This window comes from Microtus ochrogaster, unplaced genomic scaffold, assembly GCF_000317375.1.
Source record: "Microtus ochrogaster isolate Prairie Vole_2 unplaced genomic scaffold, MicOch1.0 UNK3, whole genome shotgun sequence".
Taxonomy (NCBI): Eukaryota; Metazoa; Chordata; class Mammalia; order Rodentia; family Cricetidae; genus Microtus; species Microtus ochrogaster.
Window position 1 is genome coordinate 1957265 of NW_004949101.1, and position 17482 is coordinate 1974746.

Here is a 17482-nt window from a genome sequence, read left to right on the forward strand (position 1 = left end):
GGACACTTGTGCTTGTGGATTTGCAGAAGAGCGCTGTTCTGCAACTGCCTTGCCAGCCACCACCAGGATCCGCCTGGACAAGAGCTCTAAGGCCCCAGTCAGTCTGCAAATTCACATTTTATTTGAGGGCACCGATTCCTACTCGGTGCTGTATTTTTCTGCCTCTGGCAGATGTGCAACCAAACCTCCAAATTCCTCTGCCCCCTGAACCCTTCCTCTGCGCCCTGGGGTTTTATCCTCCACAGACATCCCTAAAACTTGGAGATTCAATTAAACAATTCCACTTACGCAGAGCTCCTACGGTCTGCTCATTGCAAATATTTCCCTTTTCGAGTTCTTCAAAGAAAAAAAAAGCAAAGTAAAGAAAAGAAACTGTCGCCTTCGCTTTCACTGCGTGCGGGGTAATTGATAGGCGCCATCAGAGGTCAGAATTTGCATAAGAATTAAGAGCAGTAAATTAATTTAATATTCCGTGCACATCCCCAATTATTCCTGGAGACCTTTGTCTCCGCGGCTGCCAGAGAGGGGATTCAGCTGCTCTTCAACCAAACAACATCTGTGCGGTTAATAATTTGATAAACAGCTCATACAAATAGTTTCTGAATTATCTGGCTGCCCAATGACTATTCAGTTTGGAAACGTTTTGGCAGGGTCTCCCGGAGTCCTCTGAGGAGCTCAGGCTCCCACCCTGACAAATGTCCCATCTTTTAAACATCAGCAGAAGACAATGTGTAGAATAAGTCATTATCATTGAGTAATAATCCTACCCCTTAAAATAAATAAAAAAAAGACACAGCCTGGGTGTTCTGGGTTAGGGCAGGTCATCTATTAGAGATTCCACCTGTGATAAATAAACAGGCTGGGGGTTGGGTAGAGTGAAGGCATACTATGTGCAGGTAAAATGGGGTGTTGGGAGAGTGAAAACATACTGTGTGTAGGAAAGATGGGATGCTGGGGAGAGCAAAGAGAGGTTGCAGGATCCTTCCCTTAACTCCTTTACAATTGAGTGGCCAGACTTGTAGGTAAATAAATCCTCAAGGATCTTTGGGGGGTGACGGACTAGAAAACCAAGGTATGACAGAGGAGCAGATGGACATTAATTTTCTACTATGTTGCTTCTGAGATCTTTCTTTCTTTTCCCCCTCTACATATGAGTGTTATTTATTTAAAAAATGCATACAAAAGTCACAGGGACCGGAAAGAAGGTAAGTTATGTTGGCTCATGTAGGCCTTGACGGATTTGTCCCAATGCTCCTCTTTGGGCACCACCACTTCTAACTCACCATGATTCACCCACCAGTATCCTGAAAACAGCTTCTCCCAAAGCCCAGGTACAGACAAGACAGATGGACAGGGCCCCCACAAAACTTTGAGTTAGCCCAGCTAGTGAAACAGCCATAATAAGATGATGCTGTCCTATGTCAAACCCAACCTGAATTTAGACACTAACCCCCTCACTGTTACTGTCTGTAATACAGAAGATGTCATGGCTGTCATTATGTTCTATTATCTTCCTGCCACCCTTAGCAAAGCCTCTTCCTGATATAAAGTCTAGAAAGGAACCATTTGATCTTGAATGAGACTCAGACTGCTCTAATTCCTGCAACCTGGGCATTGTGGCTGTTTACAATGAATCTGTATTTACCCCGGGATTGTTCTGCAGTGACTTCAATATAACAGGGTGTTTCGCAAGAGTCTTTATCTCTGTCTATACATTGCCACATGTTTGATGTACACACCTCATACGTTCCGCATCCCACTTTTCATTCCCCACACTGCTGACAATCTAAGTACTTGAAGTCACTGAAACTACCTAGAAGTTCTGAGGAGTGTGGAGGCAGCAATGTGATAGACCTTTATTCTTCTACGATAATGAGGCCCTGGAAGCATCGAGCTTTAAAGACAGGCAAATCCTTCAGGCTATAGGTCTAAATATATGACTTTACCCTGAAGGCAATGCTTGCCTGGGCTCAATTGAAGAATTGCTTTTCCAGAAAACAAGTCATTGTGTCACCCAAATAGGACAATAGTATTTCTACTGGGCACATTTATTTCTACTTTTAACATTTTCTTCTTGCATTTCATTAGGTTTCTCTACAGAACTGTAGATACTGTGGGGCCTGGCAGGCTTTTATATGCATACAAATCATCGCTGTTATTTATGATTGGGGTATCTGTCTATATTGTTTTATTAATTTCTGACTTTGATTCAGACTACTCTAGTCACCCAGAGTAATTTGAAAACATTTCTTTTCTTAAATGGAGCATTATCAATTCTTTGGGGAGCCATTCTATTTTAAACACCAACATATTCAACTGCTTAATCTCTAGCTCTGATGTTACTCATTTTTATGCCCACAATTTACCCCCTTTGGGTTTTTTTTATACTCCATATTTATCTTCCTTACATGTGTTTGACTGTGGTTTTTTTTTTTTTTAGAGCACTGTGGGCAGAAAAATGGTTAGTAAATAAGAAGGTAGATAACTGATTATATTTTTGACTCTGTCAGTAAAAAACACAAAACAAGGAAAGTAGAGATTCTTTTCCTACTAATGAAACCCTGTTCAGAAAAGCATTCTGGACACCATCGAAGTTAATGAGTTTGGAAGGCTTGTCCTCATAAATGCTTGGCTCTTTGGTGATGAAATGCATATTGCCAACAGTCTACTAATTTAGATATATCTTTGGAGGGAGGTTTGGACATAACCGGAACTTGGTCCTGTATGTTTGTAGGTAACCAACTTTCTGCATTGAGTTCAAATCAGAGGTAACTCTTCCTCCTCATGTCCACGAGCACTTACAAATACAGGGGCTGTTGTAATGAGTGATATTTGGTAACTTAAAGAAAACTCTGGGGGTCCACAAGATGGGTCAGCAGATAAGGGTACTGGCCACAAAGTGTGACCATCTGAGTTCCAATTCCCAAGTCACGTGTAATAGAAAGAGAAAACTGACCCCCACAAATCATTCTCTGACTTCCATACAGAAGGGTGGAATGGCACACATGCTCTCTTTATCTCTTTCTCTTAATGAGCGAATGAGTATAGTTAGTTTAAAATAAAAAAAAAGATTTTATTTTTATTCTTTTTTCTGGTAAAAAAATACAAGAGCACAAATCCACTTTTATTTATTTACTTTTCATTGGTTTAAATCCGGGATGGGTACAGCATCACACGGATTCTGTGTCCAATGGCTTTTGCAGGAAGGTTGCTTCGGAATTTGGCATGGATCATGCCACTGTTTCCGTGGGCCCGAGTTACTTTCTCCCAGATCACTCTGGTTTTGTTTGGTTTGCCTCCAGGTGTCACTGTGTTGTTTTTTGCTTTATACACATAAGCGCATCTCTTGCCCAAGTAGAATTCAGTTTCATCTCGGGCATAAACGCCTTCAATTTTAAGGAGAGCTGTGTGCTCTCTCTGGTTCCGGACACCTTGCTTATAGCCAGCAAAAGTGGCCTTGCACCACAGCCTTCCAGATATACTGTCCTTGAGAAGTCCTGTTCCCAGCAGGCCTCCACAGGCACCAAGATGGCCGAAAGCATAAAAAAAGATTTTAAAAGCACAAACTTTGGTAATGTCACTTACTGGAGTTGGAAAAGGAAATACAATCCCATGTCTTGGGCAAAGTTTAAAGGCCAAGAGGCAGAATGACGATTCAGTGCGCTCTTTATTTAGATAAAGGATTTCCCCCAGTGCTGGGAAGCAAACCCAGGCTCTTTAAGATACATTTGACTGGGATGTTTTTTCTTTCTTTTTGAAAACTACAATTAGTAAATAATCAGGAAATTCTTCCTATAAACAAATTCCTCTAACTTATTTACTTCTGTTGATGTGAGTAAATACAATTTTTACATATGTAGTCAGCTTAACATTCAGAACTTAAGAAACTTTGAATTTGAAAACATCGACATACAGAAAAGCTATGAACAGGATCACCTAAATAAAGTGGTCTGTTCTCATTGTCTTCTATTTTCATAACTAAATAAACTGCATTAGTTTCTCCACCTGAGATACTGGTTCAAAAGGATGCATCTCTGTGAGCTTTGGATGTTGGAAACCACAGAAGTAAGCCAGGGTTCTCCAGAGATGATGATCCAAAGTTTCTGGTCACCAAGGGTATCTGCTACATCCCTGATTTTTTTCCCCGTTCTCTCCTGGCCAGGGTTGTAATTAGGCAGGTCCAGCTTCACTCTTCAGGGCTCCCTTCACATCACTGTGACTACAGCTTTGTAGAGTTGTTAGCGCAGGTTCTGCATAGGTAATAGCTCTCCTTGGTAAAGAGGTGCCAGTGAAAGAATCTGTGGCCAAGAGCCAAGGTCACCATGGTTCTGCTTAAAAAGGAAGAGTCATGGGTAATGGGGTCTATGAGTTTCCTTTGCTGCTTGAGTTGCTCTGAAAGTCTGATCCAGTAAACCCAACCCAAGAAGGAGTTCAGGAGCATGCTCTGCTTTGCTGACTCTGTTATGAGGAACGAGGGATCCACATAATACCAGATTCAGCAACATGGCATTGGAGACTTTCTATAGCGGACCTGGTATCAGAGTGAGTGAGACTACAAAGGGAAAGTTGTGGGCAGGAAAGCTCACGGTTCTACTTGTCCACTCAGTAACTGCAGACATTGCCTGATTTCCTATGTCACAGACTACGGTCTGCCACTTTTCACCATTTATTTTCTTCCTGTAGCATATACATGGCGGTCCAGCTGAACTGCGCTGCTTAGCCTTCTTTGCAGCTATATGTGGCCCAGGAGACCATGTTCTCCCTGATGGGACACAAGCATATTGGCATGTATACCCCTTAGCTCACTTATGCCTCTCTCTTTCTTTTTACTGTCTTAGAATGACATAACTCTGGGACCCCATGACATCTTCCAGGCTAGAGTCATCTCTTTTACTCTGGAATATTATATGAGGAGAAAAGAATTTCTATTTTGATTTAAAACTTTCATAGTTTTGTTCATTTTTTTATGGAATGTATTTAGAACAGTCTTCTTCCTAGCTTTGTTTTTTTTTTTTTCCTATGGAGTGAGCATATGTTAGTTCTGATTTCTTCAAAAGCAAGCACTGTTGTAGAAGGTGATCCCAGAAAACACCATTAGTTGAAGGATGGGAAGAAAGGCAACTTTCTGGTATCAGGAAAGAGGAGTTCCACTAAATTGTGTTATAAAGCAAATTATTGTTATGGACAACTAGAATTTAATTCTTTGGAAGAACTAGAGAGACTGTGAGCCCTTATGAGTTGGAGTACTTATGCTCCAACCACTCTCTGTCACTAACTGAAGGCTATTCTTTGTGAGCATGATTTCCCCAACAAGGTTAGCTTCAGAAGGGACAAAACAAGGTACCAGTGCTTGGCTATTGAACTGGTACACACTAATGTATAAAAGGGAAGAGACAACAGACAAGATACTGAGCAGCACCTACCACAGAGGATTTTGGATAGACTGTCTTAAGATCTTCCGGCATTAAAGGTTATTAGGTTCAACATTAATGTGTATTCTTCTAGCTGCTAGTCTAAAATGCCCTCTCCAGCTGGATTGGTTTGCAAACTTGAGTTTCTCATATAAGTTTGTTCTTTACTTCTGCTTTTTTTCCCCATTGGAAATCAGTTACCTACTCTTGAACTCCGTTTATTAGTGATGAATCACCTGTCTACTGCTTTTTAACCAACTACTCTGTGATGCCATGGCTTAAAGCAACACTTTCTGTGGGTCAGAAATCCAGGCAGAACTTGCTGGGCATTTTTATTCATGGAGGTTCAGAGTTTGTGTAGAAATCCCAAGATGACCTCTCACCTCCCCCCCTCAACCATCCTATGGCCTAACAGAGACATCTCACCTGCGTAGCAACCAAACTGTATGAGAAAGGTATTGAAAAGTGCAGGTCTTTTAAAGGCCCAGACAGTCCAAGGTCCAGAAAATGTTACTCCAGTCTTATTCTACAGGTCAAAACACTCAAAAAGTTGGTCTAGCTTCCAGAGAAATTGGCTCCTCTCCCTGATGAGGGGAGCTTCATGAGATGGGAGGAAGTTAGGTGCTGTCCATTTTGCTCACACACACCCCTTTCTACTTATCCCAATCCCCAGGATTCATTTCTATCCTACATCATATAGGAAGCATAATGTGTCTTCTATTTCATGTCCTCACCCAAACTGTTAAGGTATTTATTAACCCTACTTGTTGAGTCTTCCTTAATTATTTATTTGTAAACAGAGACTGCACCTTGGTTTCCTGGCTATCAGGAAACCCACATCCCACATCATCTCCTCTTTATAATAGAAATGGGTTAATTTAAGATGTAAGAGCTAACTAGGAATATGCCTAAGCTATTGGCCAAGTAGTATTGTAATTAGTAAAGCTTCTGTATGATTATTTGGGTCTGGGTGGCTGGGAACTAAAGAGCAGTCTCCATTTACATCTATTGTCTTGTGAAATTTTTTGTCACAACTTATCACTAACCTTCCTGGACAGAAAATGGAGGCTAGCATTCCAAGGACATTTTGAACAGTTAGGACCACATAGTGAATTCTTAGCTCATATTTGTATACATACAAAAAACACAGAATGAGAGCCAGCAGAGAGAGTGACCAGCATCCATATGCTCTTGTATTAACATCAAGAGCAGTAAAAGTCACTCATTTCAAGTATCTTCTTCTAGAGTGTTCAACTATATTCTAAAAAAATATTTAAAAATCCTCCTAGCATAAATGAGACCTAGATGATACATATAAATCTACATGCAGAAATGCTTGTGAATGGAATGGGTTACCTAGAAGGCTCAAGCCTCTTCCCAGAAACTAGTAGCCCCACTGTGATGTTCTAGCTCCTGGTCAAACATTAGCCTTTTAAAAAAATAATTAAAAAACTGTTAGAGATGAAATTGGGTCAGGGAGGGTGTAAATTTAAATATCTGTGTCTTATTTGTAAATTAACAGATGAGAACAATGTTTTTTTTTCTCTTACAGAAGAAAGTAGAGCAGGATCAATGTTCTGGAAGATCAGAGGTTACTGGAGCTGAGGAACAGAGAACTGAGAATGAAATATTTCCATGGATGAATCATCTCGCTTCACTTAAGTCCTGCTGCTGGTCCAAGAGACGTAACCGATTATTTATTATCCCGGGAAGTAGAAAGTAGCGTCTATGCCCATGGAAAGCAGAGAAACACAGAAATATGAACCTAGGGAAGATTTCAGAACAAATGAAAAAGTTTGTGTGTCTTGGCAGTCAGCTGATGGAAATCTCTCAAGTTTCTGTATTCTAGTCTCCTACGCTATGATTCAACTCTTAGTCATTAGGTTTCCAAAGACAGAGTAAGTAGAAAAATGGGCCATCATGTCTCTAGAAACACAGGGTTTCTTCAGCCCCTTCTTTCCTTCCTTCCTTCTTTCCTTTCTTGCTTTTTTTTCCTTTCTTCGTTTTTTTTCCTGCCTTCCTTTCTTCCTTTCCTCCTCCTCTTTTTTGGTACAGTCACCAAAGGAAGATCTGCAGACAACTTGGATGACCAAAAGAGCCAAAGATTGACAAGACTTCCTCAGTTGATTCTAACTGACTAGGGTTAGGAATATTTATATAGCTTCTTGACCATGGTCTTCCTGCTCATTCCACCCTACTTCCTAACTAAATGGCTTGAACAATCATTTTATATTGAAAATTTACTATATCAACCAAAGAGGCATTGCTTCAGCGAATCCCCTGGCTAAGGATGCCAGCTGAGTCAAAGATGCTCCTTCTGACACACTCACTGTCACAGCTAGTGCCATGTTGTGCACTGGTAGCTGGAGTGCAGAAAATGCACTGTTTGGGGTTCCTGGAAGTTTGTAGTGGATTCTCTGTTCTAAGGAGGTAGAATAGAATAGGGTCTACCAAGGAACACACCTAGGTTTAAATTGCTCTGTCTCTTGCTATGTGATCTTGAGTACATTGGAAAACCTCTATTAGATTCATGAAAACATTTCCTCATCTGTAAAGTGAGGGTAGATACACTTGACTCACACTATCATTGAGAGTAATACCTAAGCCAGTTGTGGTGGCGCACCCCGGTAGGATTTGCTGAAGGAGGCAGAGGCAGGAGGATCACGAGAGTAATACCTAAGTAGATAATACTATTTCTAGGTACCAAATTGTACTTAATAAATGGCTTATAAAACAAGGGTCTTTTTGTCATTCTCTGATCATTTCACTACATCACTGTGTTTGCAGTCTGTGTGTATACAGGTCCCACCAGTAGATTATAAGTAGGTACCTGAGACTCCTAAAGATAGAATAGAAGACCAGAGTAAGGAGCCTTAGTGACCACCCAGTTAATTGAGGAAAACCTTTTGGTGCCAATTTGAGGTAATTCATAAAGCAGACAAAGCACTCAAACCGTATCAGAGAGGAATTCTGTTTTACGAGAGAAATAACATGAGTGCTGGTATAAAATTTGGAGTTGCCCCTTTTTCCTAGAACATTCACTACCCAAACTACATACGGCTGAGCCCTCTTCCTGCCGCCTCATTTCCTTCTAAGACTATAAGAGAATCCTTTCCCTTTCTTTCGAGACACCATTTTCTCTGAGTCCTAGGCGCACTGACATTTGCGTCTCTGGGAACCTCTGTAAGCACTCCCTCTTGTCCCATCATTATCCCTTGGCCAAACTTCTCCTTGTGCAATCATCCCTCCAAAAATAAATGGTGAGTAATCCTTCCTAAGACCTCCTCTTCCAAAGGCTATTTGTTGGCTGATGACACTACAGAATTTGCAGTGTGCTTAAATGCCAGTGGAGCAAACATCTCTCCATTGACTCCAATTTACCTGAAGCACTCTGATGAGGGTGCCTTTGTTTGTCCTTTTCAGCTCATCATTTGTCAGAAAGCCAGGACTGAGCGATTTCAGAAAGGACAAAAGGAACGCCATCTCAAAAAAAAAAAAAAAAAACCCAACTCCTCCTCTCTCAAAAAATTGGAGAGGGGAAAAAAGTGCCTGGAGAAAATTAATTTTAAAAAGATAAATAACACACTTATCTGGAGAACTGCAAGAAGTGAAGGCACTCAGAGATGCAACCTTTTGGAGGGCAGCTCTATTCTTGAGTGCCATTTTGATCATTATTGCATGAGTCCACTTCCAAGGATGCATGTTTCCAAGAGAAGTAGAGACAAATGTCTTGGAATTTGCTTTTCTGTGTGCTGCTGTGAGAAACTCAGAGCTGGTCTGGATAGCAACCAGGAATGTAAGGGCAACAGCCCCTTATATACTATTGGCTGGAGGTGGTGCCAGCATGTGGCAGTCGTTAAATCTCTAACTAGTATTCATACACATGAAGGAAAGTTGTTGCTTCCAAACATGATTACGAAGTTCTGTCCTTAGCCACCAGTGCAGGAAAGGGAATCAAGTGTGCCTTCTGAAGGCACTCAGAAGCTAGGACTTTATTTCTACTTTTGGGGGGTAAAGGGCTTGCACAATCTCTTCACTGAGTTTTTAATCGAGTTGCTATTCCACTCTTCCTTTTATGGAGCCATAGAAGTGTCTGTAATGAAAGATTAAAATGGTCCTGTGCAGTGGTTTGCAGTGGCTCTGCCCAAATAAAATACGACAGCTCTCTCGTAGGGCCTATATGCAAGCAGAGGCAGCTTGGGAGCAGGCTGCCTTAGACTCTCTGCCATGCATACTGATTGAAGGTTGTATGGGTTTCCTGAATGCTATAAAAAGGGGGCGGGTAGAGGTGGGTATAGGAGAGGAGAAGAGAAAGAGAAAGAAGGAGAGAGAAAGAGAGAGAGAGAGAGAGAGAGAGAGAGAGAGAGAGAGAGAATTTTTTTCATCAAATTACTGCTGTCCCATGTACACCAAGAAATTGAACAAAGCTGTTTATATTTCCTGTAGCAGAGGTAACACACACACACACACACACACACACACACACACACACACACACACACAGGCTAATGGCTACTTTCCCAAAGTGGTAGAAAGAAGTAGTAAATGGGACTGTGTTGATGCCAGGAGAAGACCCGGGCAAAGATCAAGATACCCAGCAACATATCGGATAACACATAATTGGCGGGTCACAGCCAAATGAGTGTAGTCACGCATCTCCGGGCAGGCCTTTGCTGGTGATAAAGACACTTGTAAACAATTCAGTCCCAGAACATGGCAATAATATGTTGATCCAGCGTGTAATGAGGTGTTCCTGGAATCAATAAGCAGTCATGGAGAGCAGGGAGCAAGGGCAGCGGCTGGCTTTTTGATGACCTTTTCTCACCACCAAGGACCCCATCTCCCCTGAAGAGGACTTTTCTCATTTTGCAGCAAGCTCCGAGTGTCAGAACTTCCATTCGTAGCCAGCAAATGAACAGCCAGGCCCTGCATGCTAATGAAGTCCAGGCTATTTTGCACCTTTTCATCCGCACATTATGCTCTTGACTCTGGAGAAGGTGGGAATTAGGCCGGACCCCGGTGTCAGACTGCCTGATGGCTCGGCTCCGGAAAACTGGTAATTGAAGCTGATGACTGATGCGAGGGAGGCCTGAATTTGGAAATAAACAGTTTCAAGCACTGCATGTCATTTCTAGAGAGACTGCTGAGAGAATGGAAATGAGCTCCTTTTCTTGAATCTAATGCAGTTTCTCAGCAGGAAAAACAACGTCTTTTAGACAACAATGCCAGTCATTAAGATTTAAACGTTCTGGCGATAATAGACGTACTGGCCTTGGCGTTCACAAACAGCACTTATGTAAATGTCTTTCAACACCCAGATCTACACGTAATCCACGCCCAAGAAGATAACTGTGTGGGAAAGCGGAAGCAAAAGCAACTAGGAGTCTATAAATATCTTTCATAAGGAGAGAGAAGGAACAAACAAACAAAAACCTTAGGCCAGCACGTCAACCGTTGCTTGTCAGCGTTTGAGCTTGTCAGCACCGGCGAAAGCGGCAGCCCTCGTTGAAACAATGGAAGGGCAGAAATAGCACCAGAAGCTACACTTTACCTGATTACTTTCTCAACACCGTGCTTTATTTCAAACGACATCCCAACCTCTTCATGTGGAAAGTCACCCATGTTCTCTAACTATCCACGGCATCCTTGCTACGGATGCTCCAAGCTTAGGGGAGCAAAAGTTTGAGTCTAGATTCCTTTGCTTGCAGTTTTTAGAAGGAAGTTCTCTCAACAGTGATTTCTCTTAATATCACCAGACTGCCACAAAACCTGGGACAGAACAAGGCAAATCATCGTGAGGTCTATCTTGTTCTGCAGCTAAGATGTACTGGACATTGCGGCATGCAAAACAGAAAGGCTTGTAACCTAAACACAGGCTTGTGGGTTTTAAGAGGCCTTAAAAATCATCTTTACTAGACATGCCGCCAGCCCAGTTCTTCCTGTGCAGGTAAAACACCTTCAGGGATGAAATTACGAGCCCCGAGAAGAGGAGAGTGGGGACGCTGTGATTCATGGTGGCAGGCTGTCAGGGAATCATGAATAACCATTCCTTTGCTCTCTTCTAGCTTTCCTTCCCTACCAGAAGTGAGGTTTTGATAGTTCAGGCCTTTTCCAATTTAATAGTGACATACAGGATTCTCACATGCAGGCTCTGGTTTGTTAGAGACATCAAGGAGATGAGTACAACTTGAGCCTGCTTGGATGTCATTGTCACTTCAGTTTAAAGGTAGCAAACCTATCTCACAAAGGATCAACACTGAATTATTTCAACATTTCAAAAATATAGATAAGTAATGCATTTCTAATAGCATACTTGTGGGCTACCAGATGGATCAATGAATATTCAGCAGTTCTTTGCATAAAATGTATAGACCTGAAGAAGAAAGAGGTGAAGTATTAAGCAGGCATGCATGTACATGTGTGTACAAGCACACAGATGCACACACACACACACACACACCCCACACTCACAATCACCTGTCCTTCCTTATGACAAGGGTGCTTCATTCTGACTTTACTCCCGTGCCTCAGAGGATCTCCCAAGTCATAATAGTGGAAAAGAGGGAGAAAATTGGGGTCACCAAAATCTGATAATAATAACTACAGGCTCTCTGAGCATGATGGGAACACATAGACTAGGAATTCAATATTCACATAATGATTCCTTCCATGTTCAGAGCAGCACTGGTTCTTTTTTGAAAAGCTTGTGGGTACTTCATCACTGGCTTCTTGTTATAAGCTTATGGCACAGAGACTGATTTATTAGCATTATGGAAAGGGGAGACAGAAAAAAAATCATGTGATTTCTTTCTTTAAAGATAAACTCTTTCAAGCACACATGTAAATAAAAAATATTTAGAGTTTGCTTCTGAGTCCATGATGCTTTTGAACGTTATGGGATCTTTAATAGGTGGGACCCATGGAAGGTCTTAGGTCAATGAGGGTGTTCCACGGAAAGAGCCTGTGGAATGCCTATTTCTGCCTCAGTCTCCCTGTCTTTGCTTCTGTCTACCATGAGGTAAGCAACTGGTTCTACCATTTAATCCTTACTATGACATGCTGTCTTGCCCCAGAACCAAACTATTGGTCCTGATCATGGACTAAAATGGCCAAAACCGTGAGTTCAAGGCAACCTTTTCTCTTTTATCTCAAGTATTTATTATAGTAATGGCAAACTGACTGACACAGGTTGTGAAGATAAAGTTGTTCACAAAATGTGTTCATTGCCGGTCTTGGCATGCAAATGTTAATATATGGCAACCCAGGAAATGAGATATGAAGATAATCTCTGCTTATTAGAGATTGGGAAGATGCAAATAAAACACCAACAGGAGGATAAATACTACATCTCTCTTCTAACACAGCAGTTAAGTGAACAACAATATATGGCTGGCAAGGCCGCAGGGAACTGGGCAGTCTCAAAAACCATCAGTGGGATAGCAGACAAGGATCTTAGGGGGAAATTAGCAACAATCCTTCTCAGAACTCACCTTAGGTAAAATACCTCTGAAAAGACCTGTCTGGTAGGGGTTGGCATTGAATAACAGGGTGGTAGTGGAAGAACTGGACACAACCAAAAGGAATGCCCTGCTAAACTGGTTCATCTCTGCCATGGCTCTCTACATAGCAGATTAGAAAAAGGAAGATGCGTTGGCATGGAAGACAAGAAAAGGGAGGGCAGATATGGCAAGAATCTGCTCAATCAAAACAAGCTGCAGAATGGCATGTAGGGCAATGCGTGTTTGTATATATCTCTACTGTGTACACACACACACACACAAATAGAGGTTTGTCTAGACAGACAGACAGATGTCTACTTGTACTTTTCTACCTAGTGTTCTGAAAATGTATGCATCGACCAAATCACAGTCCACTCTGAGCCTGGGAGAAGGGGAATGTCCAAGGACCTCTGTTTTTAGGTTTGTCTGTAATGAAGTACTCTCTTCTTGTACTATTGTTGGGAGGGAGGTAGTTAGATGTCCCTTCTGCCTATCTTGTGAACAGAGACATTGACATTGTTAGACTTTTGATTCACGATGGTGGCGCACGCCTTTAATCCCAGCACTTGGGAGGCAGAGGCAGGCGAATCTCTGTGAGTTCGAGACCAGCCTGGTCTTACAGAGCTAGTGCCAGGACAGGCTCCAAAGCCACAGAGAAACCCTGTCTCCAAAAAACAAAAAAAAAAAAAAAAAAAATTAAAGAAAATATTTAAAAATAAACTGATGAAGCAAACACACATATTAATGAGTCACCAGGTGATATTTTGATACATGCACATATTGTAGGATGGTTAAATTAGGTTAAGTATATTCTCTCTCCAATATTTATCCTTTCTGTATGTCAAAACCACTTAAAATCCTTTAGGATGTTATTCTATAGTCAGTCTTCTATGTAGTAGCCAATAGAGCTCTTTACTCCTGTCTAACTGAAACTTACTTTCATTAGTCAGCATCTCTCCATTCCTCTCCTTTCTCTGTGCTCCCCAGCCTCTGTTAACAGCCATTCTATTCAGCTATCTTTTCAAAGGCATTTATATAGTCAATAGCCTTGTATCATTGTGTCCTTGAGAACAGCTAGATGGTAAACCATTTCAACAGAGGTTATTGTTTATCCCATGATATAAAAATGCCTACTGTGGGAAAGAGAAGCCATGGGAAGCTCATCCATGGAGAGAAAACTCAATTAGGGATTCTAGTTGACGTCTTCAACTTCTCCAGTTGGTTTCTGCTGGGTACTGTGCGCACATAATTTCATAATGTCATCTCTATCTATTGCTATTTGTTCTTTTACTTGGAAACCTCACCAAGGGAACTCTGTCTAAAGGAAATTCCAGTTGACTGATTCTGTTGGGCTTCCTCATTTGATTTCTGCTAGACATTTTGAGCTCTTGAACTGATGATGTTTTGCTATCTGCTCTATCATCTATCTATCTATCTATCTATCTATCTATCTATCTATCTATCTATCTATCTATCTATCTATCTTCTATATAAATCAATCAATCTATTATCTATTGATCTATCTATCATCTATCTACCTCTTGTTCTTTTCTTTATCCTTTTACTTAGGCTTGTTATTTACAAAACAAACCCACTTATTCGAATAGAAAGGATGGCTATCATAGATCATTCTCTTGGCTGAACAGAACACCCTGAAAGGTAGCAGAGCAGTCCACTCTAAAGAGAAGCAGATTTTTTTTTCGTGTCCAGCATTAAAACTGGTAATATGTTCTTCTAGTGAAACATTTGAACAAAGTTTGCTATGGTCGCTTTGAAAGATTGGGTTTCCTAAGCTAGCATTTTTCAGGTCTGATGCAAACATCCTGTGTATATATTACCCATTACGACTAACCTCTGTATCACCCCTGTGGTACTTTGTGACCAGGTTGATCAGATTTACATTTGGAAACTTGGAAATTCATGGTTTCTATGAGTAACAAAGCTGATACCTCTGACAAGTCTTATGTCTTCTACCAGGAGCCATGAAATTAAGGCAAGGTAAAACCACAGATTCTGAGATTTACTTTATGAAAGAATATAATACAAATACTTAAAAGAATATAAATTTTAAGTATACCATTGAATCTTCAGAAAATGGATTGAGCAAGTCAGTGAGTGTTGTTGAAATATTATTTCTTTACGCTGTGTGAAGATGTGTCACTGTGATTGTTTAATAAAACGCTAAACGGCCAATGGCTAGGCAGGATGTTTAGGTGGGACTTCTGGACAGAGAGAGCTCCCGGAAAAAGAAAGGCAGAGTTGCCAGCCAGATGTAGAATAACCAGGATGGGCATAATGGAGATGAGGTAACAACCATGTGGAAATAAATGTACATTTTTAAAAAATGGGTTAATTTAAGTTATAAGAGCTAGTTAGAAATGAGCCTAAGCTACGGCTGAGTTTTCATGATTAATAAATTTCTGTGTTATTTCTTATGAGCTGTTGGCTCGAAAAGAAAAGACCATGTATAAGTAAGAAGTATTCTCTTGTGGATTCTTCTTCCGTTTCCACATCTAGGTTCCTGCCTTGAGTTTCTGCCTTGGCTTCACCCGATAATGGACTGTAACCTGGCAGCTCAAATAACTCCGTTCCTTCTCACACTGCTTTTGGTCTTCGTGTTTTACCACAATGGCAGAAGCAAACTGGGGTAGACTGGCACCAGAGAGTGGGATCTTTCTGTGATAGACCTGACCATGCTGGTTTGGAGAAGATTGTAGCAGCTTTTAGCTCTTTGTGCTGGGAAAGCTATTGAGCAGTGGGAATTTGAGAGATAAGAATGTTGATGGAGGCAGGAGGATCTCTGAGTTCGAGGATAGCCTGTCCTACACAGTGAGTCCAGGATAGTCAGAGCTATACAAAGAAACCCTGTGTGTATGTGTGTGTGGGGGGGGGGTAAGGTGGGGAAAAATGTTGATGGAAATACAAATGATGGAGAGGCCTGGCTTGTGAACCTTCAGAGGGAAGCAAAGACTCTATTAGGGCTCTTCGTGTGACAGTTTGCCTTAGCAGTCTGTGGAACAAGTGACACCTACTTGTGCTTCACTGTGGCATTTGATGTTGACTATCTGGGGCTAAAACCAAAGTCAGCTGTGATGATTAATTAGAGACCGGCATCCCTGAGACGAAATATTCTGGGAGGTGGGCCATGTCCAGCATACTTTGGTCTAGAACCTGACTGGGACAATGAAGGAATAAAGAAAGGCCAGGCCGACACACATACGTACAGAGAAGCCGGCATCAGGTGGTCTTTGCTCATGCTGGTGGAGTGCCAACAACTGAGCATGCTTTGGAACTTCACTCCACTTACCATGCACAATCGCAGGAGGGAGGCTTGGCTAGTCTCCACAGGCGGTGTCCGTGGGCGTCTCAGGTCACAGTCATCTGGGAGCAGGAAGCTGCAATGACTGTGACCTGAGACTCCCTTTGTGAACACTCTTGGACCAGAGAGAGAAAGGCTTTGCCAACTTCCTGAGTCTCACCTGGTGTGTTGGCCAGCTTTATGACAAAAGCCATCGTTATCTAAAAGGAAGGAACTTTATTTGAGAAAATGCTTCCTTTTGCATTAGTTCCTGTCTCCAGGTCCTTGCTCTGTTTGAGCTCCTGACTTTACTGCTTTTGAGGATGGATTGTGTGGTGGTTTGGAAAAGAATGGCTCCCATAGACTCATATTTGAATGCTCAGGGAGTGGCTTTAGGAGGTGTGATCTTGTTGGAGGAAATGTGTCACTAGGGATGGACTTGGAGATTTCAAATGCTCGGGTCAGGCCCAGTGTGTCTCTTTTCTCTTCCTGCTACCTGTGATCTGGATGTAAAACTCCCAGCTCCTCCAGCACCATGTCTGCCTGTCCACCACCATGCTTCCCACCATGATGATAATGGACTAAATCTCTGAACCTGTAAACCAGCCCCAATTAAATATTTTCCTTTATAAGAGTTGCTGTGGTCCTGTTCTCTGTTCACAGCAATAGAAACCCTAAGAAAACTGTTAGATGGGACTGTGAGTGAAATAAACCCTTTTCTCCCCAAGTTGCTTTTAGTCTTGGTGTTTCATCACAGTAATGGTAACCCTAACTAAGACGCCTGGAGAAAGGCTTTGCCAGTTACCATAGGTTTGAGGCACTAGTGTCATTGGCGTGGTTGTGTCCATCTCAAAGTACACATTCACTCAGGACTCCATCCATCCTTTGCACATTTACTAAGGGTTTTCTCCATTCCCCATAGGAAAGTCTATCTTTAGCGTCAGTACACAGAAACTGGGACTGGGCTAGTCAAGGGACACAAAGCTTCACATCAAGTTGGCAGCAGAACTTGTCAAATATTGTACAAGAGTCTCCCACGTGATACTGGTTTTGAAGGCAGGGAGGGTTTGTGGAAAGCACTTGAGGGTTGGCACTGTGTGAAAAACATTGCTCAAACACAGTCATGTGTTTTTTATTTTACCCATCAGGCAAAGTGACTGGGCATTTTCTTAATTGCTAATTAAGGTAGGAGGGCCTAGCTCACTGCAGATAGTTCTATCCCTGGGCAGGTGGGTCTGGGTTGTATAGTTAAAGTAGCTGGACAAGCTAGGTTT

The 17482-nt window shown here is 41.8% G+C and overlaps 1 pseudogene; it reads right to left on the reverse strand.

Annotated features, from left to right (window-relative positions):
- Positions 1–3103: 3103 nt before the first annotated feature.
- LOC101983654 lies at positions 3104–16423 on the reverse strand (annotated as a pseudogene).
- Positions 16424–17482: the final 1059 nt, after the last annotated feature.